Source organism: Podarcis melisellensis (assembly GCF_964234715.1).
Source record: "Podarcis melisellensis genome assembly, chromosome: 4".
In the NCBI taxonomy this organism is placed as follows: domain Eukaryota; kingdom Metazoa; phylum Chordata; class Lepidosauria; order Squamata; family Lacertidae; genus Podarcis; species Podarcis melisellensis.
The window spans coordinates 91,637,798-91,650,977 of NC_138531.1; the positions used below are offsets into that span (position 1 = coordinate 91,637,798).

General features: G+C 45.0%; 1 protein-coding gene across 6 annotated transcripts in view; it reads left to right on the forward strand.

Moving 5' to 3' along the window:
• The first annotated feature begins 304 nt into the window (after positions 1–304).
• The window catches only part of SYTL2 (synaptotagmin like 2), a 66,583-nt gene continuing 53,707 nt past the window's right edge, over positions 305–13,180 (forward strand). For 4 of the 6 annotated variants that reach the window (XM_081909528.1, XM_081909523.1, XM_081909524.1 and 1 more), the window contains exon 1: positions 305–432. The gene's annotated coding sequence lies outside the window, so the exon portion shown is untranslated. Of the gene's footprint in view, positions 433–592; positions 613–3,603; positions 3,627–13,180 lie in introns of those variants that run through there. The other 2 variants (XM_081909529.1, XM_081909530.1) reach the window with 2 other exon arrangements.

Genomic DNA, 13,180 nt, shown 5'->3' on the forward strand with positions numbered 1-13,180 from the left:
AAACCGTGTTCATGGAAGTCAATCTTACTCGGCTAGGAGTGATGGCGAGAGAGAGAGAGAGGGAGATAAAATAAAAAAATTAAAAAACACAAATGGAGAGATGTGAAAAGTGAAGTCTCCCCAGGACCAGTAGGGAGACCTGTGCTTTTAACCTGTTCATCAATGCTGGCGACTTAAGAGGAAACAGTGAGGTGGGGGCAAGCTTGCTTGAGGGCGTTCCCGCTCTGCCTCCGAGGGCCCTCCTAGTCCCCGCTGGCCTCTCATTGGTCCAGAGGGCCCAGAAGGGCGTTGCGCCTGCCGCGCAGGCAAGGGCGGGCGGCGCACCTTTCGCCTTCTTTCCCCGCGAGGCGCCCGGCTGCCCTTCACCCTCCGGCTGAAGCGTCGGAGGGCGGCTGCAGTTCGGGGCACATAAACAGAGGCAGGAAAGAGGAGGTAACGCTTTTTTTACCCTGCTGCTCCTGCTCCTCCTCCTTCTGGGCAGCGCGAGCCTCGGAAGTTTCTGCCGCTTCTCGCTTTGCTTTCGGGAGTCGCTGCTGGCCGCCTCGGAAGCGGGAAGGTGAGTCGAGGCGGCGGAGACGGCGCAGGTGCGCTTCGCAGGGGGGCGTTGCTGAGGTAACGAGGAGGGGAGGGGGCTGGACCAGCCGGGCGGCGAGATAAGACCTGGTTTGGGGGGGGGGGGCGGGCGGCCGGAAGCCCCCTCCCCAGCTGGAGGGGCGGGAGAGGCAACAGAAGTTGGAAGATAAAAGTTCTGGATGCCCCACTGGAACAATAACGCCGAGTTTCTCTCTATCTCGCTCTAGGATGCTGTCAATCTTTTTAAAAATTGTGCTCCCCACCCCCAATAGGAGCCAACTCCCCCCCCCAATAAAATATTTGTGCCCTCCCAAAAAAGTTAACAGGCATTGCCATTCAAATGGTGTGCATGTCCCGCATCTTGTGATCCATCATGTGGACCAGGTCTTACCTGCCTCCCCCAATATTTTATTTAAGTTGCCCCCCCCCCCATGTTTTTAGCAGTATATCTGTAAGCCTCCTTGGGTCCCTATCGGAAAAAGGAGGGTGCGTCAGTAAATATATAGGATAACCATAGGATGATTTACTCTACCCTTAAGACTTTGCTGCCAAATAGATGGGAATATTGTCTCTCTCTTGTAGGAATGGCATTTGGAATGCACTGGGCTTTCGGAGCGGCTGTTGATATGTGCTAAGGTGGATTGGAGTGTCAATTAACATTATTTTTATTTATTAATATTTATGGTATATTCTTCCCTTCCTTCCAAAGGAAGGGGCAGCTATAATCTATCTATCTGTCTGACACCAGACTACGGGTGATAGTCAGTGCTAGCCTTACTCAGAGAAAGCCCATTGAAGTAAACGGATGTCTAACTTAGGTTCATTGATGTCAGCGGGTCTACGCTCTTAGCTGAATGCACAGCTCTCTGTTTTTTTTCTTGTGGCACTTTTTGTTTTGTGCAAGTAACTCACAGAGTGAAGAACAATAGTAGCCCAGTGGGTAGAGCATGAAACTCTGAATCTCAGGCTTGTGGGTTCAAGCCCCACATTGGGCAAAATATCCCCACATTGCAGGGGGTTGGACTAGATGACCCTTGGACCCCTTCCAGGATTCTATGATTGTGTGGAAAACTTCCAGCCAAGAGTGCTTAGGACTGTGGCAAGTTCTCCAGCAAAGGACAGAGAGAAGAGGGCACTGGTGTTCGCCGTAGATCAATATCTTGCATCTAAACCTCCAAGCTGGGTTTGTCAAAGTTTCCGCCTGGGGGAGTAAGGAAACAGGAAAGCAGTAATAAACATTTTAAGCTAAGCTAGTGGCTCTGGAATACATGCCAGCTCTTGGTTTACTTCCCGCAAAACGAGTGTCAGTTTGAAAAGCAAACTTTTCAAAGCCTCAAAGCAAAATCATGCCCCTTGCTTTTTCCTGGGGCTGATCCAGGTGTTTTTGCCACATGAAATTCATTGTTGTTTCCAGCCTGCTGTGGAGCAGCTAGACATATTTAGCCTAAGGTAGCATTTCTGATGGTGGATCTCAGAATTTTCATGGCACTTGTAAAACAGGAATATTTTGTCCTACTGGCGCATGAGATCTCTCACACAGCTCTCTTAAAACCAGAAGGGCAGTGTGTGCACCAGGTGAGCACAAGCCCATCTCCTCCCTCTGCAGGAATGTCCTGACATACAGTGAATCTTAAAAATCACTTAATTCAGATCTTTGGAGCGTGTGCGCTCCTGTTCACCGATGCTGGGAGCAGGAACATAGTACGCCACTGAATCAGACCATTCTTCCATCTAGCTTTGTTTTGTTGCTATTCTGGCTCTGGTTGGCCTGTGGCCAACCCAAAGGGTTTTGCTGCCTTGGGCAAAGGACAGTTCCACCTGCTGAAATCAATTGGACTGGACACATGAACCTTACCTTATGCATTGGGATAACGTCAACCACTGCATCTAAGGGCAGCCTAGGAGTGTACAGGACAGATTGTGTGGCATACTCTGTACACCCAGGCAGCTGTCTCCTTCTACCAAATGATAGGGCTGGCCTTGTCTTCAGGGTTTCAAACCATAGTTTTTCCCAGATCTTCCAGGAGAAACTGGGGATTGAATCCTGGGACTTTCTGCATGCAAAGCTTTCCGTTCCTTTATGTTTTGAGAATGAGGTGGAGGAGGACTTGGATGAGAAAACACAGGTGAGCAGATTATCTTTTCTACAGCATTTAGTACAGTGGTACCTCGGTTTACAAACTTAATCCGTTCCAGAAGTCTGTTCTTAAACTGAAACCGTTCTTAATCTGAGGCGCGCTTTCCCTAATGAGGCTTCCTGCCACCAGTGCCCTTCCACCATTCGGCTTCCGTTCATAGACGGAGGTAAAGTTCGCTAACCAGAACACTACTTCTGGTTTTGTGGGGTTTGTATACTGAATAGTTCGTAAACACGGCTGTTCTTAAACCGGGGTACCACTGTAGTAAATACTTTTCTAGCAGTATTTCTCAAACTTTATTCTCCAGATGTTGTTAAACTATTACTCCCATCACTGGTCCTGCTAGCTAAGGATGATGGGAATTGTAATCCAATAACAGCTGAGGACCCAAGTATGAGAAACACTGCTAGGGTAGGGGTGTGGAACATGCGCGTCTCCAGGTTCTATGCAGTGTTAGAAACTCAAATATATATAATCTAATCGCCAAATGGCGCCTTAAACCTGGGTTATGGTCACCACAGTGGAATGTCTATGCACCTTTTTTGTTTTTTTGCAGTGGACTTTATTATTATTATTAATAATAATAATTTATTTTTTTACACTGCTTTATATTATAAAGATCAAATCTCTTATAACACATAAAGACATAAAAATGAAATGACCCAGAATAAAACAAATTCAAGCTTCAAATGACAAGTTTGGAGATCCTTCTCTAAGTGACATTTCGCTTTCCCCAGTCGCCAACCAGGCATCCTGAGATCTCCACATGGTTGCAATTGGACCTGGGCCAGTTGCAAAACACACCTGATGCCTGGCCAGTTTTGAACAGTGTGCTCAAGTATATCTGCCATTTACTCAGGCTGTGTGGTTGGAGTTGATGGGAGTTGTAGTTCTGCAGGATACGGAGGGCCACAGGTTTGCCACCCATTGCTAAGTTTATATTGCTGATTAATACAGAATAATTGGAACCTTTGAGGTTCTGTCTTCTTAGTTCCTAACATAGATTTTGATATTTTTTTTACTTTAAAAAAAGATGGATTTGCAGTTGTCTTTCTCTCCACCCACTCCTGGAATAAACATGAATGTGGCAGTTCTGAGTTACTGTCCTGCTAGGGTGTCTGGCTTAATTTGCAGATCAGAAGTAAATTTAGGAACAGAGGAGGACGCCCTATACTGAGTCTGGTCCATCTATCTACACTGACTGTTAGCATTTCTCCAGCGTTTGTCTTTCCCAGCCTGCTGTGTGTCTTTAGCTCCTGCTTTTGTGTGGAAGCACCTGTGGAAAACTTGGGCTACTGTGTGAAGCAAGCCTGGGGAAGCTGCCTCCCCACCCCAGCTGTTCTTGGGCTACAGCTTCCATCATCCTTGACCTATGGCTGCACTAGTTGGGTCTAATGGGTTCTAAAGGCAAGTCTTCAGGTGCTTATCTCAGAGGCCAAAGGCATTAATGGCCATGCATTCCGCCCTTGCAGTCTGCATGCACTTGAGGCTTCACCTTGCATTGGTTTCCTCATTGTCGCACGGCTTCTGGCGATGCTGGCAGCACTGGTCACACCTGTGTATTCTGCACACCAGCTTCCTTGTGCTTGTAAGGGTGTATCCTTGGGCACAGATACCTGCCTTTTCCAGGGAAATATTTGCACACCTGACCCGTGTGTCCAACTTGGGAGGGTGTTGGCAGCTTTTGTGCATGTGTGTCATGAGTTTGCATGTTCTGAGCACTGCGCCCTTTTTTGAGTTTTTGTTTTGGTTTTTTTTACCTTCTTGAGAGTCTCTGTAAAAATTCGAATTGCACAACTTGCCCTGTTCTCATGCCCCAGTTAAAGGAAAAATACAAATGTTAAAAACAACCTTATGAAGAATTCTTCTGAGTTCATAACCTACTTGCAGCATCAGGAATTATTTTAGCCCTCCGGCAAGGAGATAAATGATGGATCTGAACGCTGCTGTGCTTATGACAGTCTTATCTCTCTATTTTCTCCCTACCCAACTTGTAAACGTACTGTTCCAGGTTAGTACTTAAAAAAAAAAAGAAATAGAGGGCAGGGCAAGAGACTTTTATGACTTCTGCCTTCTATGGAAGCACATTTATAGAATGGAGTGGAGATTAACCAAGAACGCGAATGGAGAGATGGAAGTCAAGGGAACCCGTTGTGCTCCACCCTCATCTGAAGTCACAGGAGCACATGACAAAAATGTATCCAACTTTCCTGTTGGCTGAACTGCCATGTCTGAAGTTATTTCTGCTGTGCAATATCAGCTACGGAACTGAAGTTCTATGTTGTACTCCCAGAGATGAAATGATGTACGCCGCTTTGTTTTATGTGTTAGCATGCATCAGGGTTAGCATGCATCTGTGGAGGGGACATTAGAAGCCCCTCCAGCGTTATATCTTGCTGAAGGTGACATAAATGCAGGGCTGGATCATTAGAGGCAGATGGCACCAGTTACTTCTCCTCAGCTTGGTGGACGGAGCCACCTCTCTGTTGTCAGCGCTGCTGGAGAGAGCCTTGCGTTTCAGATTGTGCCTTGGGGTGTGTGTGTTCCCTGGTGCATATTGTTGTTGTTGTTTAGTTGTGTCTGACTCTTCGTGACCCCATGGACCAGAGCACGCCATGCACTCCTGTCTTCCACTGCCTCCCGCAGTTTCGTCAAACTCGTGCTGGTAGCTTCGAGAACACTGTCCAACCATCTCATCCTCTGTTGTCCCCTTCTCCTTGTGCCCTCCATCTTTCCCAACATCAGGGTCTTCTCCAGGGAGTCTTCTCTTCTTATGAAGTGGCCAAAGTATTGGAGCACCAGCTTCAGGATCTGTCCTTCCAGTGAGCACTCAGGGCTGATTTCCTTCAGAATGGATAGATGAGCATTCAGGGCTAGGTTTCATCTTTTTGCAGTCCATGGGACTCTCAAGAGTCTCCTCCAGCACCATAATTCAAAAGCATCCATTCTTCGGCGATCAGCCTTCTTTATGGTCCAGCTCTCACTTCCACACATCACTACTGGAAAAACCATAGCTTGAAATATACAGACCTTTGTTGGCAAGGTGATGTCTCTGCTTTTTAAGATGCTGTCTAGGTGCATATTAATGTGGTGCAAAACTGTGAGCTTTTACTGCCCGCCTCTGCCCCCTGTGCTACATAAGTCTAATGAATTAGAGCTGATTAAAGAAGTGCAGTCTTCTTGGTCATCTGTAGGTCACACACTAAAAAACACACAAAACAACCAAAACAAAATCAGTGATAAAAATACAATTAAAAATGTGAATACTTAATGAAATGGATGTGCCAGCTCCTGTCTTCAACTGCAAATCCACAGCCAAGCCTGGATGAAGCCCGTGGCCCACGAATCACAGTTTTGGAACTGCTTCACTAGCCTGATGAAGTGTTTTGCAGACCCTGAAATTCTTGCACACGTTTTGGTTGGCCTAATAAAGGTGTCGCTTTGATACGGAGTTTGGATTTCCTCCCTATATACTGTATGCTGTTTCATGATGCCCTGCCCTTCATCCCAGTGAACTGGCTGTTTCCAGTTCGCTTGTTTTTGAGAGTGTCTCGTGGAATTGGCTGTTCCTGCAGTTTAGTGGCTAATTCAGTCTGTTCTTCATTCCTGTAGGAGGGAGTCACCCACCTTCGGCCAGGCATGGTAACTTGCTATGTGGGATTCTGGTCTCTCTTGAAAGTATGCTGTGTACCTTTTCTCAGGTGTTGTTGTTTTTTTTAAATTTTCATTCTAAGCTGTAACTTGATCTGAACTGAGGGTGGTAAGAGGAAGAAGTAAGCTGAGAGAACAAGAACGTGACCCCTTTTGTTGTTCCGCTTTCACAGTCTTAATGCAGAACTCGGTGATGAAGCTCATTATGTTATCCTCCAGTGACCTAAATGGTGGAAACACATGGTTTTTGCCAGTGTTGCCACAGTAAGAAGCTATTAATGGTACCACTCTATTCTACTTTGGTCAGACCACCCATGGAATACTGTGTCCAGTTCTGGGCACCACAATTTAAGAAGGATGTTGACAAGCTGGAATGTGTGCAGAGGAGGGCAACCAAGATGATCAAGGGTCTGGAAACCAAGCCTTGTGAGGAACGGTTGAAGGAGCTTGGTTCCCCATCTTCTTTCTCCAAACCCTGGAAAATCTTCCTCTGGAGAGTCATAGAGCCCCTCCTTAATTGTGGGGGGCAGCTGGCTGCATCATGCAAGGCTGTAGGAGGAGGAGTCGTGGATAGACTTGCTGTATTATTACACACATAATATTACCTCTCAGCAGCAAAGGTGCATTATGGGGTGCCTTTGAGCAATCTGTTAAAGGTGGAACTTTGGTCATGTTAACAGAGGCATAGGCCATAATTATAGGCTGACGGAAGAAAGCAAGAATTGACTGACAACTGCTTTTGGTTTCCTTTAGCCTTTTTTTAACAAGTGTCAGCATGTATGAGGACAGATTGGTCTATAATATAGTTATGTCCTCAGCTGGTATGCAGAGTCTGCAGGTTGTCGCAAGCGAAAGAATGCTCCCAGGTGGAATTATTGAGTGCTTGAATGTTAACTGATTCCTGCTTAGCACCTTCAGCTAAGGTGGATTATTTCCGTTTGTATACCTGCCAGGAAGTCACTTCTTAGTACATGCAAAAGGCAAGACTTAGGGCTTATCCATGCCTCCAGCTCTTTCCAGGCACAGGCCCACACTTTAAACCTCCATTTCTAAGCATGATTCCCCCCCCCCCATTTTGATTAAAATTTTGATTAGATTTTCTGTGGATTGATGTTTGTTCCGATTGAGCACTAAAGAGCGGGTTTTTGTGCTGAAAGCTCTGGGGCAAACCGCCGCCCCCCCACAACAACAACCCACACTTGGACATGGAGCCTAGAAAGAGCAGAGGAAATAAGCCCTTAGTTCTGTCCCTTTCACAGCTGGCACAGTCCTGAAATACTGATTTTTTTTCATCCCTTAAATGTTTTGCTGTTGGCTGTTTCTAATGGCTTTTGTAGTAAATCATAATTATAAATAGGTGTTTCCTTGGCCTCGAGTCTGAGGGTGAGAATAAGCGTTTTAGAGAGCCTCCCATTTGCGAATCTGGATGCTTCAAGGCAGATGGGATCACCCCCCCGCCGTCACAATGAGAACGTATAAAGGGAAGTCATACCTGCTAGCTACATAAAATCTTGGGAATAAAATGGGCTGGTAATTTGTTCCAGGCCTAAAACGTGGCAATCACTGTTGGACCATGACAAACCATACTTCTGTTTTAAAAGCATGAGAAATACAGGGTCGGTTGGCTTTAGATAAGTCTGGAAGAGGTTGACCTGGGGTGCATGCTTGAAATTTCTGCAAAAGGAGAAGCAGTCGCCTGCTTGTTTTAGACTCATCTTTGTCCTGGGGAGAAAACACAATGTGAGAAAATGAAACCAATAAAAGCCAGGAGGGAAGGGGCGAGGAGAGGGAGAGAGAGATCTTGTTTGGAATTCTGCACGTTGTAACAGGGGTGTAAATGGACAGTTTCACCAGGTGCTACCCTGAGATTACTTTTAAAGGTACAGGGACTCCTGACCATTAGGTCCAGTCGTGACCGACTCTGGGGTTGCCGCGCTTATCTCAATTTACTGTCCATGGGAGCCGACATACAGCTTTCGGGTCATGTGGCCAGCATGACTAAGCCGCTTCTGGCAATCCAGAGCAGCACACGGAAACACCGTTTACCTTCCCACTGGAGCGGTACCTATTTATCTACTTGCACTTTGATGTGCTTTCGAACTGCTAGGTTGGCAGGAGCAGGGATTGAGCAATGGGAGCTCACTCCGTCGCGGGGATTCGAACCACCGACCTTCTGATCGGGCTCTTAGAATCATATAATTTGTAGAGTTGGAAGGAACCACTAGGGTCATCTATTCCAACCCCCTGCAGTGCAGGATTATTTTGCCCAATGTAGCCAACCCATGGCCCTGAGATTAAGAGTCTCATTCTCTACCAACTGAGCTCTCCCAGCTGCGGTAGTCCCATCTGTAACTCTTCACTGAAAATTCAGAAGTGGGAGATAAGAACGTGGGAAGATCCTGCTAGCCCATCTAGTCCAGCTTCCTGTTCTCACAATAGCCAACCAGATGCCTATGAGAAGCCCCCAGCAGGATCTGATCACAACAGCTATCTCCCCTTCCTGCAGTTTACAGCAACTGAGATTTAACAGCACAAGCCTATATACATATGCATGTGGAACAAAGTGCCATTGAGTTTCAATGGAGCTTACTCCCACGTAAGTGGGTATAGGATTGCAACCTGGGCAAATGTGTGTGCTGTTGCATGCAATGTAGCTTCAGTAAATGTTACTTGTTTGGTGAATGAGTTGGGCTAATCTCCCTTAAAAATCCGATGAAGGTGCAGAAAATAAAGAGGAGACTGCTGAAATTGTAATAATAGTTGCTGGACAGTCAGACACACTGGCAAGATTGAGCCATAAGAACCGTAGAGTTTGGCAGAAGATCATATCATTTAATCTGTTGCTACTAGTATATTTTCTTTGAATGATAAACGCATGGAGACTGGAATCCAGAAAGGTAAACAAAGGCAATTCTTTCAAAGGAGATCTCAGCCACCATCCTTGTTGCTGGGCTCAGGTCTCACAACACATCCCTTGCCAAAGGCTCGAGGAAGGCAAAGTTGTGCCATGGCATTAAAAAAACAACAACCCATATCTTTGAAGTTGACGGCCAGTTCCGGCTCATGTTCAAAACAGAGCTTCTGAGTTACACTGATAAAGAAGCAGGAAATTTAGAGTTGTGATGATAGGTCTTTCACTTTCTGGAAGATAAGTATCATGATCGACGAATCTATAAAGGTACACTGGCATTTTGTAATTCCCACACTGTGTTTCTCACATGACAACGTCAACCAAATTTCATATAAGCGCAAGCTACTTGCTTGCCCCCCAGAGTCTTACAACCAACAATATAGACTGTCTCACCCTTTACATATCTAATAGATCACTTAGCTCTGCAGGAGAGGGTGCCTTGCAGATACCATCTTATCAGGAAATGTGTTTTGTTCTGTTGGGTGTTTTGTGTGGGGGCATATACCCCTTGGAACTCCCTCCCAGACTCTTACAGCTCAATCCTGCCAATGGGTCTTGCTGTCTAGTAATTGTTCTTACAATTTCAATAGTCTTCTCTTTATTTCCCATTATTATTCACTAAGAATAACGAAAATGCTTGCCTCATCCCTGCCAAAGCCTCTAGACCACTTAACCATGAGCAAAATAGGAAAAACAGTTTCTTACAAAAACACAGGAGGATAGTGCTGGTCCATGTTGTCCTATCATTCTACAAATGGTAGAAATGTATTATTATTATTATTATTATTATTATTATTATTATTATTATTATTATAAATGAATCTGTCAAATTGAGGAGAACAATGTCTTGGAGAAATGGTAGGATATAGCTGTACAGTGGTACCTCAGATTACATACGCTTCAGGTTACATAAGCTTCAGGTTACAGACCCCGTTAACCCAGAAATAGTACCTCGGGTTAAGAACTTTGCTTCAGGATGAGAACAGAAATCGTGCTCTGGCGGCAGCGGGAGGCCCCATTAGCTAAAGTGGTGCTTCAGGTTAAGAACAGTTTCTGGTTAAGAACAGACCTCCAGAACGAATTAAATACTTAACCTGAGGTACCACTGTAGAAGTAATAATAGAGATTAGCAATTGTGTTTCACAGGTCATGTGAATAATCCTAGTAAATAATAACAGGTGCCAACAGTTGCATCTGCCTAGTGTTGACTGAGGACTTGGGAAGAATTTTTAGCTCATGCCTTTATTAGTAGTTGTTGTTGTTTAATTGCATTTAACAGCAGCCTTTGGAGGAGGTTGCAAAGGTGATCTTATGTCTAGATGCGGAGTCAGCCTGTACATTTATTTCAATGCTGAAAGGGTGGGGTGATGTTCAGTGTTGTGAACTAAATGCAGTAGCCCCCAAAGTGTTTTAGTGCAGACTGACTGCTGCACATATTGGTTTTCATTTAAAATAAAAGCATTCTGGGCTTCATGAATGTCTGTGCTCATGTGTGTGTGTAATTTTGAATAATGTAATGTCAACATGGTAAAAGTTGGAAACGTGTGTGTGTTAAGACTGAATTATTATTATTTTCCAACTCCATAATTTTAAAAGCTGTTTTTCAAGGTCTGGTGCAGTTCTTAATGCCTAACAATTTCTGAGGAAAAAATACTGCAGAGCAAGCTGAACACGCTCACCAGCTATAATTTGACATCCTTTGTGTTCATGAAACTTGCATTTAAGGCCTTAATTATGTGCAGCTAAATGATGCCGTTTAGTTGGTTCCAGCCCGCAATTGTGTGTTCTGGCTTGGCCCATAAGAGGCTGAAGAACGTCCCACCCTGGCTTAGTTAACAGTCTAGCTTTCAAAAAAGACTTCAAAATCCAATTTTAATCAAGGTGTGGTAAAAGGTTTGCAAACTTTTAGTTTTAAGGAAAAGAAAAAAAAAGTGTTCCATTCGGAAGGAGCAGAGCTTTAATGTGCACAGTAATGTTACATCTCTCTTTTGGGTTTTGCATATTGAATCTTGGTTCTGCATAAACCAGGTTTCTTCTCTGTGTATATAGTTAGTTCCCAGGTCAACAGGAAGTACTTGAGGAGGTAACTTCCTGTAGAGGTGAGAGGAAGGAGGAAGTGATTGTGGGCTTGGAGGCCCATATTGGTGACATTTCAGTCCACTGTCTTGATTTAAAATGGTGGCTAGCATCCTAGGTTTGCCACCCCCATTTCAGAACCATGCATGTCAAGTTTGGTGACAATCTTTCAAGAGGCAACCAAACCTATGCCCCCCAAAAAACAGGCAAAGTCACGCCAAAATGATATTTCGAACTGCCATCTTGAATCATAATGGTGTTCATCATCCAGATGTTGACAGAGATCACTGCTCCCACCTCAGGAACCCTTGTGCTAAGTTTGGCAATGATCTATTGAGAGACAAACTATTTTCCAAAACATGAAGTTGGTGACCTGGTGTGAAGGGAGGATAAGAAATACAGTTAAAAAGGATAGACATGTAAAGATTGCAAAGTGGTTTACAAATGAAATCGTCTAGATTTTGAATGGCTAGTTGAAAAGTAGCTTATGGTGGTTACAAGGAATGCTTCATAAATACAGTGGTACCTCTGGTTACGTGCTTAATTCGTTCCGGAGGTCCGTTCTTAACCTGAAACTGTTCTTAACCTGAAGCACCACTTTAGCTAATGGGGCCTCCTGCTGCCACTGCGCCGCCGGAGCACGATTTCTGTTCTCATTTCTGGATTAGCGGAGTCTGTAACCTGAAGCGTATGTAACCTGAAGTATATGTAACCCGAGGTACAACTGTAGTCAGGTTGGAAGCCCAGGGCTTTCCCCTCAAAAGTGTGAAGATGTCTCTCCGTTCCTCAGGTTTCATCTGTATAGTTTCCTTGTCTCCATTCTACCTGAGATCCTGTTAACTGAAGATGCCAAAGAGTGAACATAGAACCTTCTGAGTGCAACAAAACATGTTCTCTGTCGCTCTGTGATCCTCTCTAGAGTAATGTTTAGGCTTACCTAGACATCTTCAAGAGAAGAAGAGGCTAAAGACTAAACCCTACACAAATCCAGAGTGGAGTCCCTAAGATGGTTGGATGGCATTTGTACGCCTCCTTCCAGCAACTCCTGTAGCTGAGCTGGTGCCAAATGTATTGCTCTGCTTTCCTTTGGTCAACATTAGTGAGGGTCTTGTTGTCTGGGCAGCCTGGAACCTCCATACACGCTGCCCAGGCTTGCGCCCCAGAGAGGTCCCTTCAGTGCTGCTAACGCAGCAAGAACACTGATCTCTGCAGCCACAGCAGGTGCTGTGATTCTCCAGTAGTTTGAGTTCATCCACAGAGGCACACTCCATTATCTTTTGAGATAGCTGGATGCCAACAAGTGGTATTTCAACATCCCGATTTGGCAGCCACTTGCTTGCTCTAAGCGAGACCCTTCAGTCTCTTAGGCTGTCCAACGTTTTGTGGCAGAGGAGAGCACACGAAGAACTTTCCTTGCAGTGAGAAATTCTTAAGAAGATTAGGCCTAAGTCCTTTAATGTGAGGTGCAGCTGAAAGCCAGGAATGAACTGGTGCTCTGCTTCTGCGTAAAAGTTAAAACGGTAATTGCTGGAATGACTTCTGTTTAGCACCTTGCATGTGATAGAAGGTTACCTCCTCAGAAGGCTTAAGTAGAAAATCTGGCAGGTAAAAACAACAGTGTGAGTTCTGATAGCGGAAGATCAGTGATGGGATTTAATGGAGATAAGAGAACTGGGCAAGAGGGTGGGTCTTTATAACCTTTCTAGCAAAGTATGAGAGATTCAGTATAAAGAAATATTATGTGTATATTCTGGAGAAAATTCAAAGGGAGCAGAGAGAGAGGTTGTGACCACTGGGGCAAAATCCGTATAATAGTTTGTGGGAAAGCTGT